This window comes from Solenopsis invicta, chromosome 5 (genome assembly GCF_016802725.1).
Source record: "Solenopsis invicta isolate M01_SB chromosome 5, UNIL_Sinv_3.0, whole genome shotgun sequence".
Classification (NCBI taxonomy): Eukaryota; Metazoa; Arthropoda; class Insecta; order Hymenoptera; family Formicidae; genus Solenopsis; species Solenopsis invicta.
The window spans coordinates 16,196,992-16,209,940 of NC_052668.1; the positions used below are offsets into that span (position 1 = coordinate 16,196,992).

General features: G+C 40.8%; 1 protein-coding gene across 7 annotated transcripts in view; it reads right to left on the reverse strand.

Annotated features, from left to right (window-relative positions):
- Positions 1-12,949, reverse strand: part of LOC105205834 (tensin-1) — a 122,160-nt gene that overhangs the window by 53,436 nt on the left and 55,775 nt on the right. Inside the window, exon 1 of one of the 7 annotated variants that reach the window (XM_039449975.1) lies at positions 1,188-1,392. The exons of the other annotated variants lie outside the window; for them this stretch is intronic. The gene's annotated coding sequence lies outside the window, so the exon portion shown is untranslated. Of the gene's footprint in view, positions 1-1,187; positions 1,393-12,949 lie in introns of those variants that run through there. 7 annotated transcript variants of the gene reach the window in all.

Here is a 12,949-nt window from a genome sequence, read left to right on the forward strand (position 1 = left end):
GTACGGAGGAGCGTCGCGTCGTGAAGTCATTATTCGAGAGACAAAGTCGTGTGACAAAGGAAGGTTAATTACTGTTACCATGAACGGAGCAGCGCGGAGAATAAATTCAGAATAGCGAGATAATTGATGCGTTCCAATATCTCTTTTGTGCAATACGAGTCATTATCGGTCACGCAAGTACAAATTAAATCGATGGAAACGATTATTTCGTATTGTGCGATTGACGCAGGACGAATATAGGACAAAAAGAACTGAAATAAGAAACGTATGTTGCGATCGGTGATTTGGACCAATTATTTTTCTATAAATGCACAATTTTTTCTACTGACGAGAAAAATAAGAAAGATATAGGCTAAATAATGTTTTACTCAAATTGCAAGTCAGTGCAAAATTGGATGAGCATTAGCGAGAAATTTAAAATTCGTTTAATTAAAAATGAACTTTGTTCAATTTTATAATTGAATCTAATTAGATCTGCTGATATTTTTCATGCAATTTTATATACATTTTTAAATTCATCGAACTGCGAGTCGAATAAATTTTCGTTCTTGAAATATGAGTTGAAAGTAATGATATTACATAATATTAAATTGATGATCAATTTAATAATAAAGACAAGCATCTGTTACTCCTTTCCTCCAAATATTGCAAAGAATCCGTTGCCAAAAATAACATCTTAGCCGAACTTTCCTATTTTCCGAGACGGGCGTCTCAGCAAATTTGAAGCATGAGAGGATATTTAATGCAATCGATTGATTACCAATTTAATATTGTGACATTACTATTCTCATTCAACTTAAAACTTGATGAACTTGAAAATGTACCCAGAAAAAAATTTATTTAAATACTTGTAACGAAATATTTATTTACAGTACATAAATATTTATTCAATAAAAAACAACAGTTAAATTACATTAGTGATTTTTATACTAGATAAATATTTATTTATATTTAATAAATACTTATTTGCAAGTATTCAGACAAATGTTTATTAAAATTTAGTAATTTTTTCTCTCAGTACATAAAATCACGAAAGAAATATAAGTACTAAACTCCAGCTCCAAATAACGTTCATCTTTAATTAGTTTTTACACATCGGTCTGTTCTCCTATTATTGGTAAAATTTATCGTTATATAATTTTGACACGTATATCGAAATCGTACAATAGTGAAAATGTCAACCTTACCTTTTCGAATTGTCGGAGGTATTGCGACACGGTCGATAATGGATACAGCAGATCGATTACGATTGATGACGAGAATAGCACCGTCGAGGGAGTCGACTATATACCTCGCTCTTATCGAGAAAGAGCGATCGCGAAACGCGTCAAAATCAGGTTGCCCTGGGACGTGATACGCGTTTGGCTTGTCGGACGCGACTGACAGCACCGTGTTGCGCCACGTGGACCCCAACCACCCCTTGAAAAGCTTTACGAGCGCAGAGGGGGTAGAGGATCATGCGCGGTACTTGGCTCCGTTCGCTTCGAATCAATCTCTTCTACTGTGTTTCACGTCGCTCGCTTTGTCTTGCTAATCGCGTAATTAGCAGTACCTCGTTGTTCATCGATTTGAAATTGCCTTCTAATATGTTCACCCTAATTTGATCCGCAATCCCGACAAAACACGGGAGACGCGATAAAAGATCTTAAAAGATGCGAATACACGGAGAATTCTCGTAGAAGCTCGGAGAGGGTTGGAAGCTCAGAGGGAAATATTCAGAGTGATTTTTGAGGAAGACTCGCTTGAACCGTTACGACATTGGGTTTCTCTCCGATGTAATTTAGACTGCAACTCGGCTTCTTGTCCGATCGTTGGGGAGGACATAAACATAGCCATTATCCTAATTAGTACTTCGTAAACCCAAGTGGCCAATAACTGTCTCGTGGCCAATAACTACGACCCTATTACATTTACCTTATATACGAGCAGCCAAATAGTTCCAATATCCCAAGAACTCGATATTATTATAATATATTTCTATGTAGCTCGATTACGTGTAGGACGGTGTGCACGCAACGTATAGCGCAGTACAGTACGAATTATCCTAAAAGGATCACCACTCTTCTCACTGAAGTACGAGTCTCAAGATAGACGCATTTGCAATTTCGGAATATTTTGCGCAAGACTTTGTCGAAATATCGATTATAATCTGCGCGATGTGAAACAATAATGCGAGCGTAGCTGAATTACGTGGCGCGTCTCGGAAATTAATCGTTCCGCTTGTCAGTCTCGACGCGTCAAAACGTACGTCTCTCATAAACCTGGAAACCCGTATGCACACGTTACATCGGCTTGCTCCGCGTCTTGGTCCCCGACAATTTCCCCGTTACCTCCTTCTCTTCAGCCTTTTGGTTTCGACGTTCGCAGCATGCCCCGAGCCCGTAAACTCATCCCGCGTCTCTCGCGCGCCATCCACCCCGGCAATGGGGGTGGATGACGGCGCGATGTTTACATTTCAATTATCCAACGTTTCACTCTGCGCGATTATTAGTATTTGCATCATTTAGCAGGCGCAGGAACGTGCCTCAGCACCGACTCGAGCGCTTCGTCTGGTTTCAGAATAGTTAGAAGGGGAGTGAGGGGGGAAGGGTGGATCCGCGGGCGCGCGTCGAGGATACGAATCGGTTGGTTATCCAACGATCCGCGCGAACAATTACCCAAGCGTGAAAGTAGAGCTTGCGCTGAATTTGAATCGGATATTTACAATCGACACGTTCGAGTGTAAAACAGCGGCCGACGGAGAATCGTAATCCTAACTTAGATCGCTGCCGAATGAATTTTCCAAACTCTACGATTTTCGCGCTTTACATTTGAGCTTACTGATGATCGAAGTAGATGAACTTCCTCGACAATCGTCAAAATCAATTCCGCGTTGAGACTACCGATTGCCCATTGTAAGAGCGACAATACGAGTAAAATGCGGAATCGACCAATATCCCGCTGGAGGAACTAAGGCTTAAGTTCATGAACGACCGGAAGAATCTGTAATGGTCGAGAAAGATGGGTTAGAGAAACTCCCGGGAATATCGGTAAGATAAAAAGACACGTTGTTCCCTCTTGTTCTATCGGCGGAAATGGGATCCTCGAAAACTGCCGTTAGCCGTTCTATCAGAGCTTTACGACGACGTCAATGAGGTTACTATTCTGATATTGACCGGCCCCTCTATCTTTCGTTTCCGTTGGCCCACTGCCGAAATAAAACTTTGTCCAGAGTGACGACGATTGCTCTAATCTCCCTAGGTTAAACGAATAACGGATCCGCGATAACATCCATTTCATCAAACAGATAAACGCTATCGTTGTCAGTCATCGAGGTCGCCAAGTAACATAGGGTCACTGCACCAGTTGCTGAATCACCAGTAAATGACTGCTTGAGAAAAATAATAAGACTTCAAAACTGAATAAATAGAATTGTTATTTTTTGGATCTATAATTTTTACATAGGTAAATTTTTTTGATTAAAATATTATTTTTAACTTGAAAATGTAATTATAATATGTTAAATTATTCTTATCTGTTTTCATTGATCGGTGCCGTGACTCTATCTCTGCTGATTTTCTTTGTCAACCGTATATGTACCTGCATTGTTCATTTTTTTTATCTTACGTATATGAGATAAATTTAGCGCGGCGTTTACGAAAAACTTGTCTCAAAGGACTGCGCTCTAAAAGTCTGTCGCACATTTGAGAAAGAACTACTGACATAGTCGACCTCGCTGTCGTGATCCTTGGCGGTGACGCGACGCAATGACTTCACAAGGATGCAACATTGAATCGCTGTATCATCGACCGCCGCCGTCCCTGAAATTTGAATGGACAAGCTTGTCCCCTCCTACCCTCCGTCACAGTTCTAGTTAGACGTCTTCCTCCGCCTGTCTATGCTCAAAGTTCATGAATATCTGATCATCGAAGAGACGAATCGTCCGCACGACCATTCAGTAACTGCACTTTGCGCGGTCTGCGGTCTGATAAGACGGCAGTCTGGACCGAAAGGAACATATGGGAAGGGCATGTTTACCAACGCTATCTCTGCACAATACAAGAACGAATCTTCCCGCTATTTCGTGATATGAACGGCAATCGCGACTGGAATTGCAACGGAGGTCGTGTCAGTTACGTCACTTTTTTCTTATATAATTCCATCCAATGTCTTTTGCAACAAAGATATAAAATGTTGTTAGCGTTTATAGATAGCTAGAATTATATTTGTTTTAATACATTCCACTATTAACTTATAAATGTTTATATTACATTTGAATTATTAATCAAAACCAATATTTTTTTTCGATTATAAACAAGTGTGTATGTGTGTGTGTGTGTTAAAAAGATAAATTGTGAAAACGTTGTATGTAAATTGATTTTTAAAACATTAGGCAGGTGCAGACGAAATATTGAATTTTCGTTAATTGAAAATATTTGTATCACCGTTTTGACCATATTAGTTTCATAATGTAATCTTATATATAATTTAATTACTTATCATTGTAATTATTTTGCGTATTAAAACTAAATTGCACAATTTGTTTTGTTTAAAATTTAAAATAATTAATTTTACTGAAAAATTCGTATACCAAAAGAGATTTGGTGAAAATTATGTTAATAAAAAAAATATAAAAAAATAAAAAACAGTGTAACATTGACTTTAAAAGTTCTGCTAAAACTAACATGACGCTCATACATTTAATTAGAAAAAATCCGACACTTTATATGCACCAATCTATAAACATTCGTAATTCGTTAATCTACACAATTTTTGTTTAAAAAAATGCAACTTTTCGATTAAGTCACACGCTTAAAATTACACGTGAAATACTTTTCAAGGACAATGGACTGGTTCGCGTTATCACCATTCATCGTGCGATATATATTGCACCAGCGCTCTTTAAACCTTTTAAGTCGGCAACACGCTGTCGTACCGCCAACTGGAATGGAAAGGCTCTTAGCAGGTGCTTTAGGTAGACGTGTTCAACCACGATATAGTACCTTTTAACCGCGGAAACGGTAGAAAGCACAACTACGGTGCCTGTCGACCCCTTTCCTTCTCTTTTCATCCTCATCTCTCCTTTCTTTCATTGCATCGACCACAAGCGAGAAACAAAATTTCCCTCCGATTCTTACACTTTACACTGCCAGCGTGTAATAAATAAATTTCTAAATACACGTCTCGGAACAGGGACAATTGCGGTTACCTCCAAGTAACTGAGTAGGTATATATTCTCTGTACGTTTACTGTCCATTTATGCGTTTAGCATTTTTAAGAGTCGCGTATGTGTGTCATTTCATTTATAACGTATGCACGCGCATCTATATTTACTTCTTGAATACGTGCCAGCTTAAAAGCCGGAAATACACCGCGATAAGTCCAAAAGCGAATCGTATCTGGCCGAAAGAAATTCACGAAAAAGTCAGTGCTCTAAATATTACAACCCCTTTGCTCGAACGGGGGCCGTCACGTCGGACCCCTCGCGTGCGTACAAGGCATTTTATTCGCGATGCGCTATGCGCGGAAACCCCGTGGCTCGCCATAAAGAAAATCCGTGACGGGTCTAGCTTCCGGCTTTTCTCCAGAAATGTCCCCCTCCTCTTTCGCCACCCCGTACGTCTTTCTCCAAAAAGTATCGCTTCTGGCACCGACCTGCTGCTGCTGTACCCGGTCCCCTTGCATACTGAACGTGTGTACGTCATCCCCTTCCGCACAGCGGGACGCGAGAGATACGCCCTTCGATCGGTTTGTCTTCGCTTTTTAACGGCAAAAATGCGCCCTCGGAACGAGCTTTGAGAGACATATTCTAAATTTTAACATCGAGATCTGCCACGCGGACGAGCCTTTTCACGAATTTCCCTCTTTTGAAATTTTCCTTCCATTTCAGAATTCATGAAGGACGAGGAAATCAGCTTTTGCTATTTTCATGGATGCAAATTTTTGCTGTATTATTAATAAAGTCTGCTCAAGCACTGTTATTTCAAAGTAAAACCAAGATGACCGAACTAGAGCAGCTGGAATGACAATGCCACGTGATCGAAGGCGATGCGATTAGCCCAAAGTATACACACGGTGTCGCGCAATAGCCTTTCGTAAATATTTAATGACACGTTCCTTGGTACCTACGGCCAATCAGCCAACAAGAACTGGTTTAGTTATGGCGCGGAGGATGAGATTATTATTGGCGATGATCGGTACTTATTGCGCGAGACGCGATGAATCTGCAATAATCAAATCGCTACTGTGGCACCGAGGAGAAAAAACAAAAGAGACGAATGCATTTTGTGGGCTCAATTTTATCGTTCAAATTGTTTGGAAATTATCACGATGCTGATTAAACCGCGGCTTCGATCGATCAACGTCGCGATCACGATAAAGAACCGTCAAATAACACCTTAATTTATCAACATAGACATAGAAGGTAATACGAAAACTTTCTTGCTTGAGATACTAGTTACACGATTATATCTTAGTATTAGAACTTTATTTATATACTTTGGCGCGATTCATTTATATTTTATATCATTCCGCGATTATTTCGAGCGAGAAAAATATGGAAGAGAGTAATTACAGCACTGCAGCATTTTCTATCAATTTCGTGAAAAGAATAATATTAATATAATTTTCAATTTCAAAAAACACGCGGACTTTAGAGGAAAGGAAGATGTTTTAATATCATTAACTTTTATTATCTAATTAATTTTCCACTTTCAGATATACGTTTATGAATTTTACAACGTACGTAGCGTCGCAAATATATTTGATTATATGCCGCATTATATTCGAGTCCATTTGAAATTGAACGTACTCGGCAGAACAAATTAATAACATGCATCGCTGCGAGAGTGTACGTATCAATATCCGTTGCAATCCAATTTTACTAATCCATTATTTGCCTGAAATTCAATTACTGATAAATCATCCGTTTTCGAAAAAGCCAGAAATTCATTATTGACGCTGTAAAAGCGAATCATAGTTCGAGATGCCTCTGTGTCGTTGCACGTACGTGATCTCCCGATATTGGACTCCGCCGTTTTCCTTGATGCTGCACGGAGCTAACACCGTGTAAGAAGTTTTCTCCCTTTCGAGACTACTACTCGGCATGAGTTACAGGAAGAAAAGCGCGCGGAAGGAGACCGGACGCGAATGGGCAACTGTCGCAACGACGACGACGACGACGACGACGGCGACGGGAGAGTTTCGCTGTAATATTCGAGATCATTTGAGATACTTTCAAAGGACGGGCTCGTGTCCAGCAAGCGAAAGAGAGAAAGGGACGGGAAAAATAGTACAGACATCGCGTCCCGATCTTCATTCCGAGGAGGGACCCACGATCCTCCTACGCGACGGGACACCACGTGGTGCTGTCCCTCTTCGCGTCTATGTATCCTACCCTTTGTGCGAATATACAGAACGCTCGCAAGTTTGCAAATCAAATATTCAAGTTTCGGTCGAAAAATATTCGCTGGATATTTTTTATTCAGCAATGTGCTATTAGCGTTCTGTTCGATAAAATAATACTACCGCAAACTCTCCCTTTAAAACCGGCGTATATACTCGTGCCTCTAAAATAGATATATCTATTTCTTCCACATTTCGTGTATTTCGGTATATATTCTGTTATCGTGATTTCATGTCACTGAACTGAATTTATTTAATCAAAATTCACAAACTGTTTCGCTACAGTAACTCGAGCTATATTTTTAACGTGTCACATTGTGTGATACATTTACAAATACTAATAAGATTACGATTATAAACTTCTTGAAAAAAATCCTCTTTCTCCAATTTAAAACTTATTTTTGTCTGAAAAAATTCCATATCTTAGCAAAGATGCTCAGAAGTAAGAAAATTATATCCTAAGAAGAATTAAACGACTAGACTAGGATAACGAGGCGGCAGCAAATTAATTAACATTCCAATGATAGAGAAGAAAGTAACTTAAAAATTGTGGTTTTACTTTGTCCGTGCTTGCTTTATTCTTGCCTTATCCCTTAAGCTTCGCCCTTTTGAACCGTCGTTGCCTCTTTGCCTGGCCTGCTGTTTCTCTTTTCGCGTTTGTCAGGGGCAATGACAGGATATTAAAGTAGAAACAACGCGTAGACTGCAGACTGTAAATATCCGGTGGTGCTCGGCTTGCCTGACGTTCACAGGCGGATAAACCTGCGTTAGCAAAAGGATTCCCAACGAGCCGGACATGGGCGGTCGGGAATCTCCGCTGTCCGTATGGAAATGCACCGCAGAGTTTATTGCACGCTGGCTATGAAGCGCCGGTCGAGATAATAGCGTTGATGAGGAAGATATAAATTACTTGATGCTGCGAATAAGTGACAAAGACGGCGTGCGGCCGTCTTTCTTCCCCTGCGTTGGCGTACACGCGTTGCGCGAGTTACTCGAGCGACCGCTTGATTGATTGAATACACTTCGCGATAAGAAAGTACCGTTGCAGCAGTAACCGTTGCAATAATTATTTTAACCCTTCGGCGCAGGTTGCTATTTTTTTTTTGAAACTTTAAATTTACGGTCTATTAATGCACACCTGAACGAGAGATACTTGAAATGAATTGGATATTCTCTTGCACACAAATATACACTGCAAATGCAAGTGTGTATTTCTGTATGTAAAATCATGTAGTCACTTTTTACACATTTATATGCGTGTAATTTAATGCGTAAAAAATACAAATGCGTAAAAAGTAAATGTATGTTTGGTAAACTTGAATTTGAAGTGTACCGATAAATAATGTACATACGTATGACTCTTTTCTTTAAATAAAATAAAAAATAAAAGTGTATGCCAAAGTTTTCGAGGTGAAATGTATCTTGAAAATTGCATACTTTCTTATTATTATGTTAATTAAAAGTTTTGCAGAAATTTTATATTCCATGTCGGAGTAACCGCAAAGTAACTTCTCGAAAATTTAGAGCTCTAATATAGAGAGAGAGACTAAGGGAGAATTTATGAATCTCAATGACGAGAGAGGCAATATCGCGTGGCTATTCTTTATTGTAGCTAATAAAGAAGGACTTAGAACGGCCAAGGTTTATGCGGAGAAGTCACCTTTTCATACCCGGGATTAAATCATTTTTCTTTCTCCGGGGATCGACCCGCGAACGTTCTAATTGTTAAAATCCGATACCGGAAGCGTACAATTAAATTTCCCTGAATGAATCCTACAAACGACGACCAGCTGAAATTCTGAACTCAATTCCGACATGATTAATTAAATTGTCCTCATTAATTTTATTTTAGATTTTCAGTTGTAACGCAAATAATAAAGGTATAACGTGATTAATCAAAGTATTAGCTCTATGTAAATTTTAATTAGATGTTAAAATATACGAAAGCGAGAAAATAATGGAAAACGTTTCTTTCAAAGAAAATTTTGTTTTTTAACTTATCAACTTTTTCCCTTTTTCCCAACGGCAAAAAAATTTTTTCGCGACGAGGCACTGTGTCTATAGAGTTTGGAAAAAAAAATCCATCCCTAGACGAGGATATTCCGTTTGGTAGCTACAACGAGCAGGATGATTTCTACATCGTCAGGCAAAACGCGTAACCGATGTGTCTGCCAGGAATAGCTGAAACCACATCGAGTGTGAAAATATTTGGTACCATGGAAAGGCTCTTTGACTTTGACCCGAATCGAGCATCTCTCGATTTTCCGCGTCTCGGAAGAAAACCTTGCTTGCCGTGAAGGGAGAAAGAGGTAGGATGAATGGGAGATGAGAAGACCATAGGTAGAATATGAAGAGCCGAAAGAAAGAGAAAGAGAGGGAAAGAGAGAGAGAGAGAAAGGAAAAATACCGTAAGCGCAGTAGAGACTCCATCGGTAGTCTGGCTGGTGGATCCTCTCGTAAAAGTGAGCCCGGGAGAGTAATAAAAAGAGCGACAGATAAGCCGCTTCGTATTGCCTTTCGATCGATGGCGTGTTGCATTGACGTACGTGCCGAGAGCTCGCTCGCGCCGAACGAACGCTTCTCGGTGATAATCCTCGAATTCCTTGCCAATACGTTTCTGTAATCTACGGCTGAGAATATCCGCACGGTGGGTGTTTCGCTGTGGTGGAGCGAGTTAACTTCTCGCGAATTCTTTTTCCTCCCTTTCGCTTACCCCTCTTCCTTCCTCCTTACAAATAATTGTGGGCAACGGGAAGGCTCCGCCTTTTCAAACCGAATTTACTTAAAACTTCCACTCTGCGGATTAACTCATTTTTGCATAAGTACCGTCCATTTAAAGCTCCCTCGTTCTCTCTTTCTCTCTGTCGACTCTTCCTGCCCGGCGCGTTGCTAAACTTTTTGCGTCCAAAAGCCCACTCTCGTCGCATCTGCATCTACATCACCAACACGTTCGTGGGACGGCGCTCACGCGCGTCTCGGGACCAAGAAACGAAAAAGACGGGAGAAGGGCGGTTCGCACACACGTCCGACGTGAAGGAGGAGGTTCAACGACCTGCGGGAATGCCGGGGCACCGCGCAGGCTATCGTTTTAAAACCGTGTTCGGCAATCTCGTAAGACCCGCCGCTGCTGTATGCGGAGGCGCGTACTTTTGATAACGACGACCCCACGGAAGGGATTACGGTGGCGAGCTCTGCGAGCTGCGGGATGAAAGCAAAACTGGCACGCCGAAACCCGCGCCGCACCGATGTACGAGTATAATTTCGACGGGCTCGATGCCACGAAGAGCGGAAAAATGCACCTCGTCACTATCGTCGTGCTGTCACGTACGCGAGCACGAAGCTCATTCGCGCACGGCTGCAGTATCAAAATTCACGCTTGCCAGAGCTGCGCGCGGATGTTTAAACGGCACGCTGCGAATTGTGCATGACCTATATGTACCACGGCGTTTTCGACGTTGTCTGGTAAACCAACACCGAAACCGCAACGTCGTAAACGCGGGAAGGCGGAAGGTGCGGGACGCGGACGGATCGATTTTCCACAATTCCCCAAGTGGTTTCGCGGTGAATCGTAATTTGAGGATGAACCGGTTAAACGTGATCTCCGCTCTTTGTTCTTCGACGGTCGTGCGCGCGAGCCGTTCTCATCGCGCAAAGTTTCATCAAAGATCCGAAACAGTTGAGGTAACGCGCTCCTCGCAGCCCCGGATTTCCCTTCTCCACCGCGTTTTCGCGAGAACCGCAGTTGCACAAAACAATCGGTGGTAATCTGCGACAAGAGATCCCCGGTAATTAGCGTGTATAGCGCGAGCTCGCGCGGCAGATTAGACCCAGTCGTCGTTCTTCTTTATTTTTCACCCTCGCGATAAAAGAGCGCCCCGGAATACCGAGAAGAGAGAAAGAGCCAGTGAAAGAGGTCGGCGGCTACGCATCCCCGAAATCAATATGGATACCTACACGTATGCGATATACCTCGCACGTGCTCTCGCGCGTCTCGGAACGCCTTTTGCCCTGTCTATGGGGTGGTCAACGCGTCAGGGATGGAAGGACGCTCTTCTCCCTGACAAACTGCCTCATTCGTCGTGATCCACGAGAAACGAAAGCGACGCTTCCGCGTCATTGACCACCATGACAAATTTGTACTTGCGTATATCCACCATCTACCCTCGGCTCTCGCTAATGCATGACGACAAAATTACCGAGATTGCGTATTTCCCTTGCTAGATGTAATTCCCTCGATGTATTAGATGTACGCAATCTCGGCGAATTGTCGTTAGATTCGTCGATTTGGATCGTTTTAATGAATTTGCGTTAAATTCAAATTTTTTTTTTAATTCTCTATTGTTTAGTTTTGTTATAAAAAAATAATTTCCGATCGTTTGCTATCACAAGCACTTTTAGATGCATACCTCAAGATCGTATTTCTTTGACACGACTGCCTTTGTCATAGCTTTAATAACTTAGCAAGACAGAAACCTGAGAAAAAGAAACCGATGGTATGCCAATACATCATGCCGCCGTAGAATGCGTTTATTGGATTTTTCCCGATTAAATTACATTCCACGACGGCTCATCGATTTGATTTTGAATTTTAATAGCGTGGCCGCGATTTCTTTTGACCCTCACATCAATACAGATGTTGGGCCTATTTATAATAACTAGTGTAACATTAAAAAATTTAACGTTAAAAATATAATATTAAATGAAGAATCAATTTAATAATAATTATGACAACAAGCATTTAATATGATAACAAGAAAACCATTTGCTCCTTAAAAAGAAACTGCAAAAATGTTGAGAAAAATTACAACTCAGCCAGGGATCGAACTGGAGCAGGCGTCTTAGTCACTTTGACCATTGAGAAACTGTGTTTTAAGATTGAAAAATTTATCGGCGCGCAATTTGGTGGAAATGTACATAAAATTACGCAAGAAATGTCAGCACTAAAATATAGCTATGACCATTTAGACTCTTTTGCGTTAGCTGTGTTTTTACGCATGTCGATCTATATTATTATTTAGTATATAAAAATATTAGCAACTAAAATAAAAAATAGCATGTATATTTATGTTGAATAAAAATACGATATTGAGGAACATATATAAAGCCGGAACATTTTGACAAGAATATCATACGGTATTTCAATTTGTAACGGAAATATGTTTGATGAAAAAATAATGGATATTTTAAAATTCGTGCGTAACATTGAAAGAGCTATTCCGAGTGAAACGATTTTTTGGTACGATGTATTTTCGCTAACTGACCGTATCGGTCCAATGTGCCCCAGCTGGATATCTCGCGAAAAAATTTGGACCACTGTTTGACACCTCGTGAAAGCGTCTCATGTAATTGGCAATTAAAGCAGATGGCTTTGACAGCCTATCCACCCCGCGACACTCGAAATTCGTATGTGCTAAAGAGAACGACGAAATTTTCCACGCGAACGTTCTAACATCGTCAAATAAATTTCTGTTCATTCGCACTGCCTTTTTTTTTTTTTTTTTTTTGTTAAACTCCCACGAGATAAACGCCATTGAATGATTTTGTTTCAATTTAAATTCGGGACAAA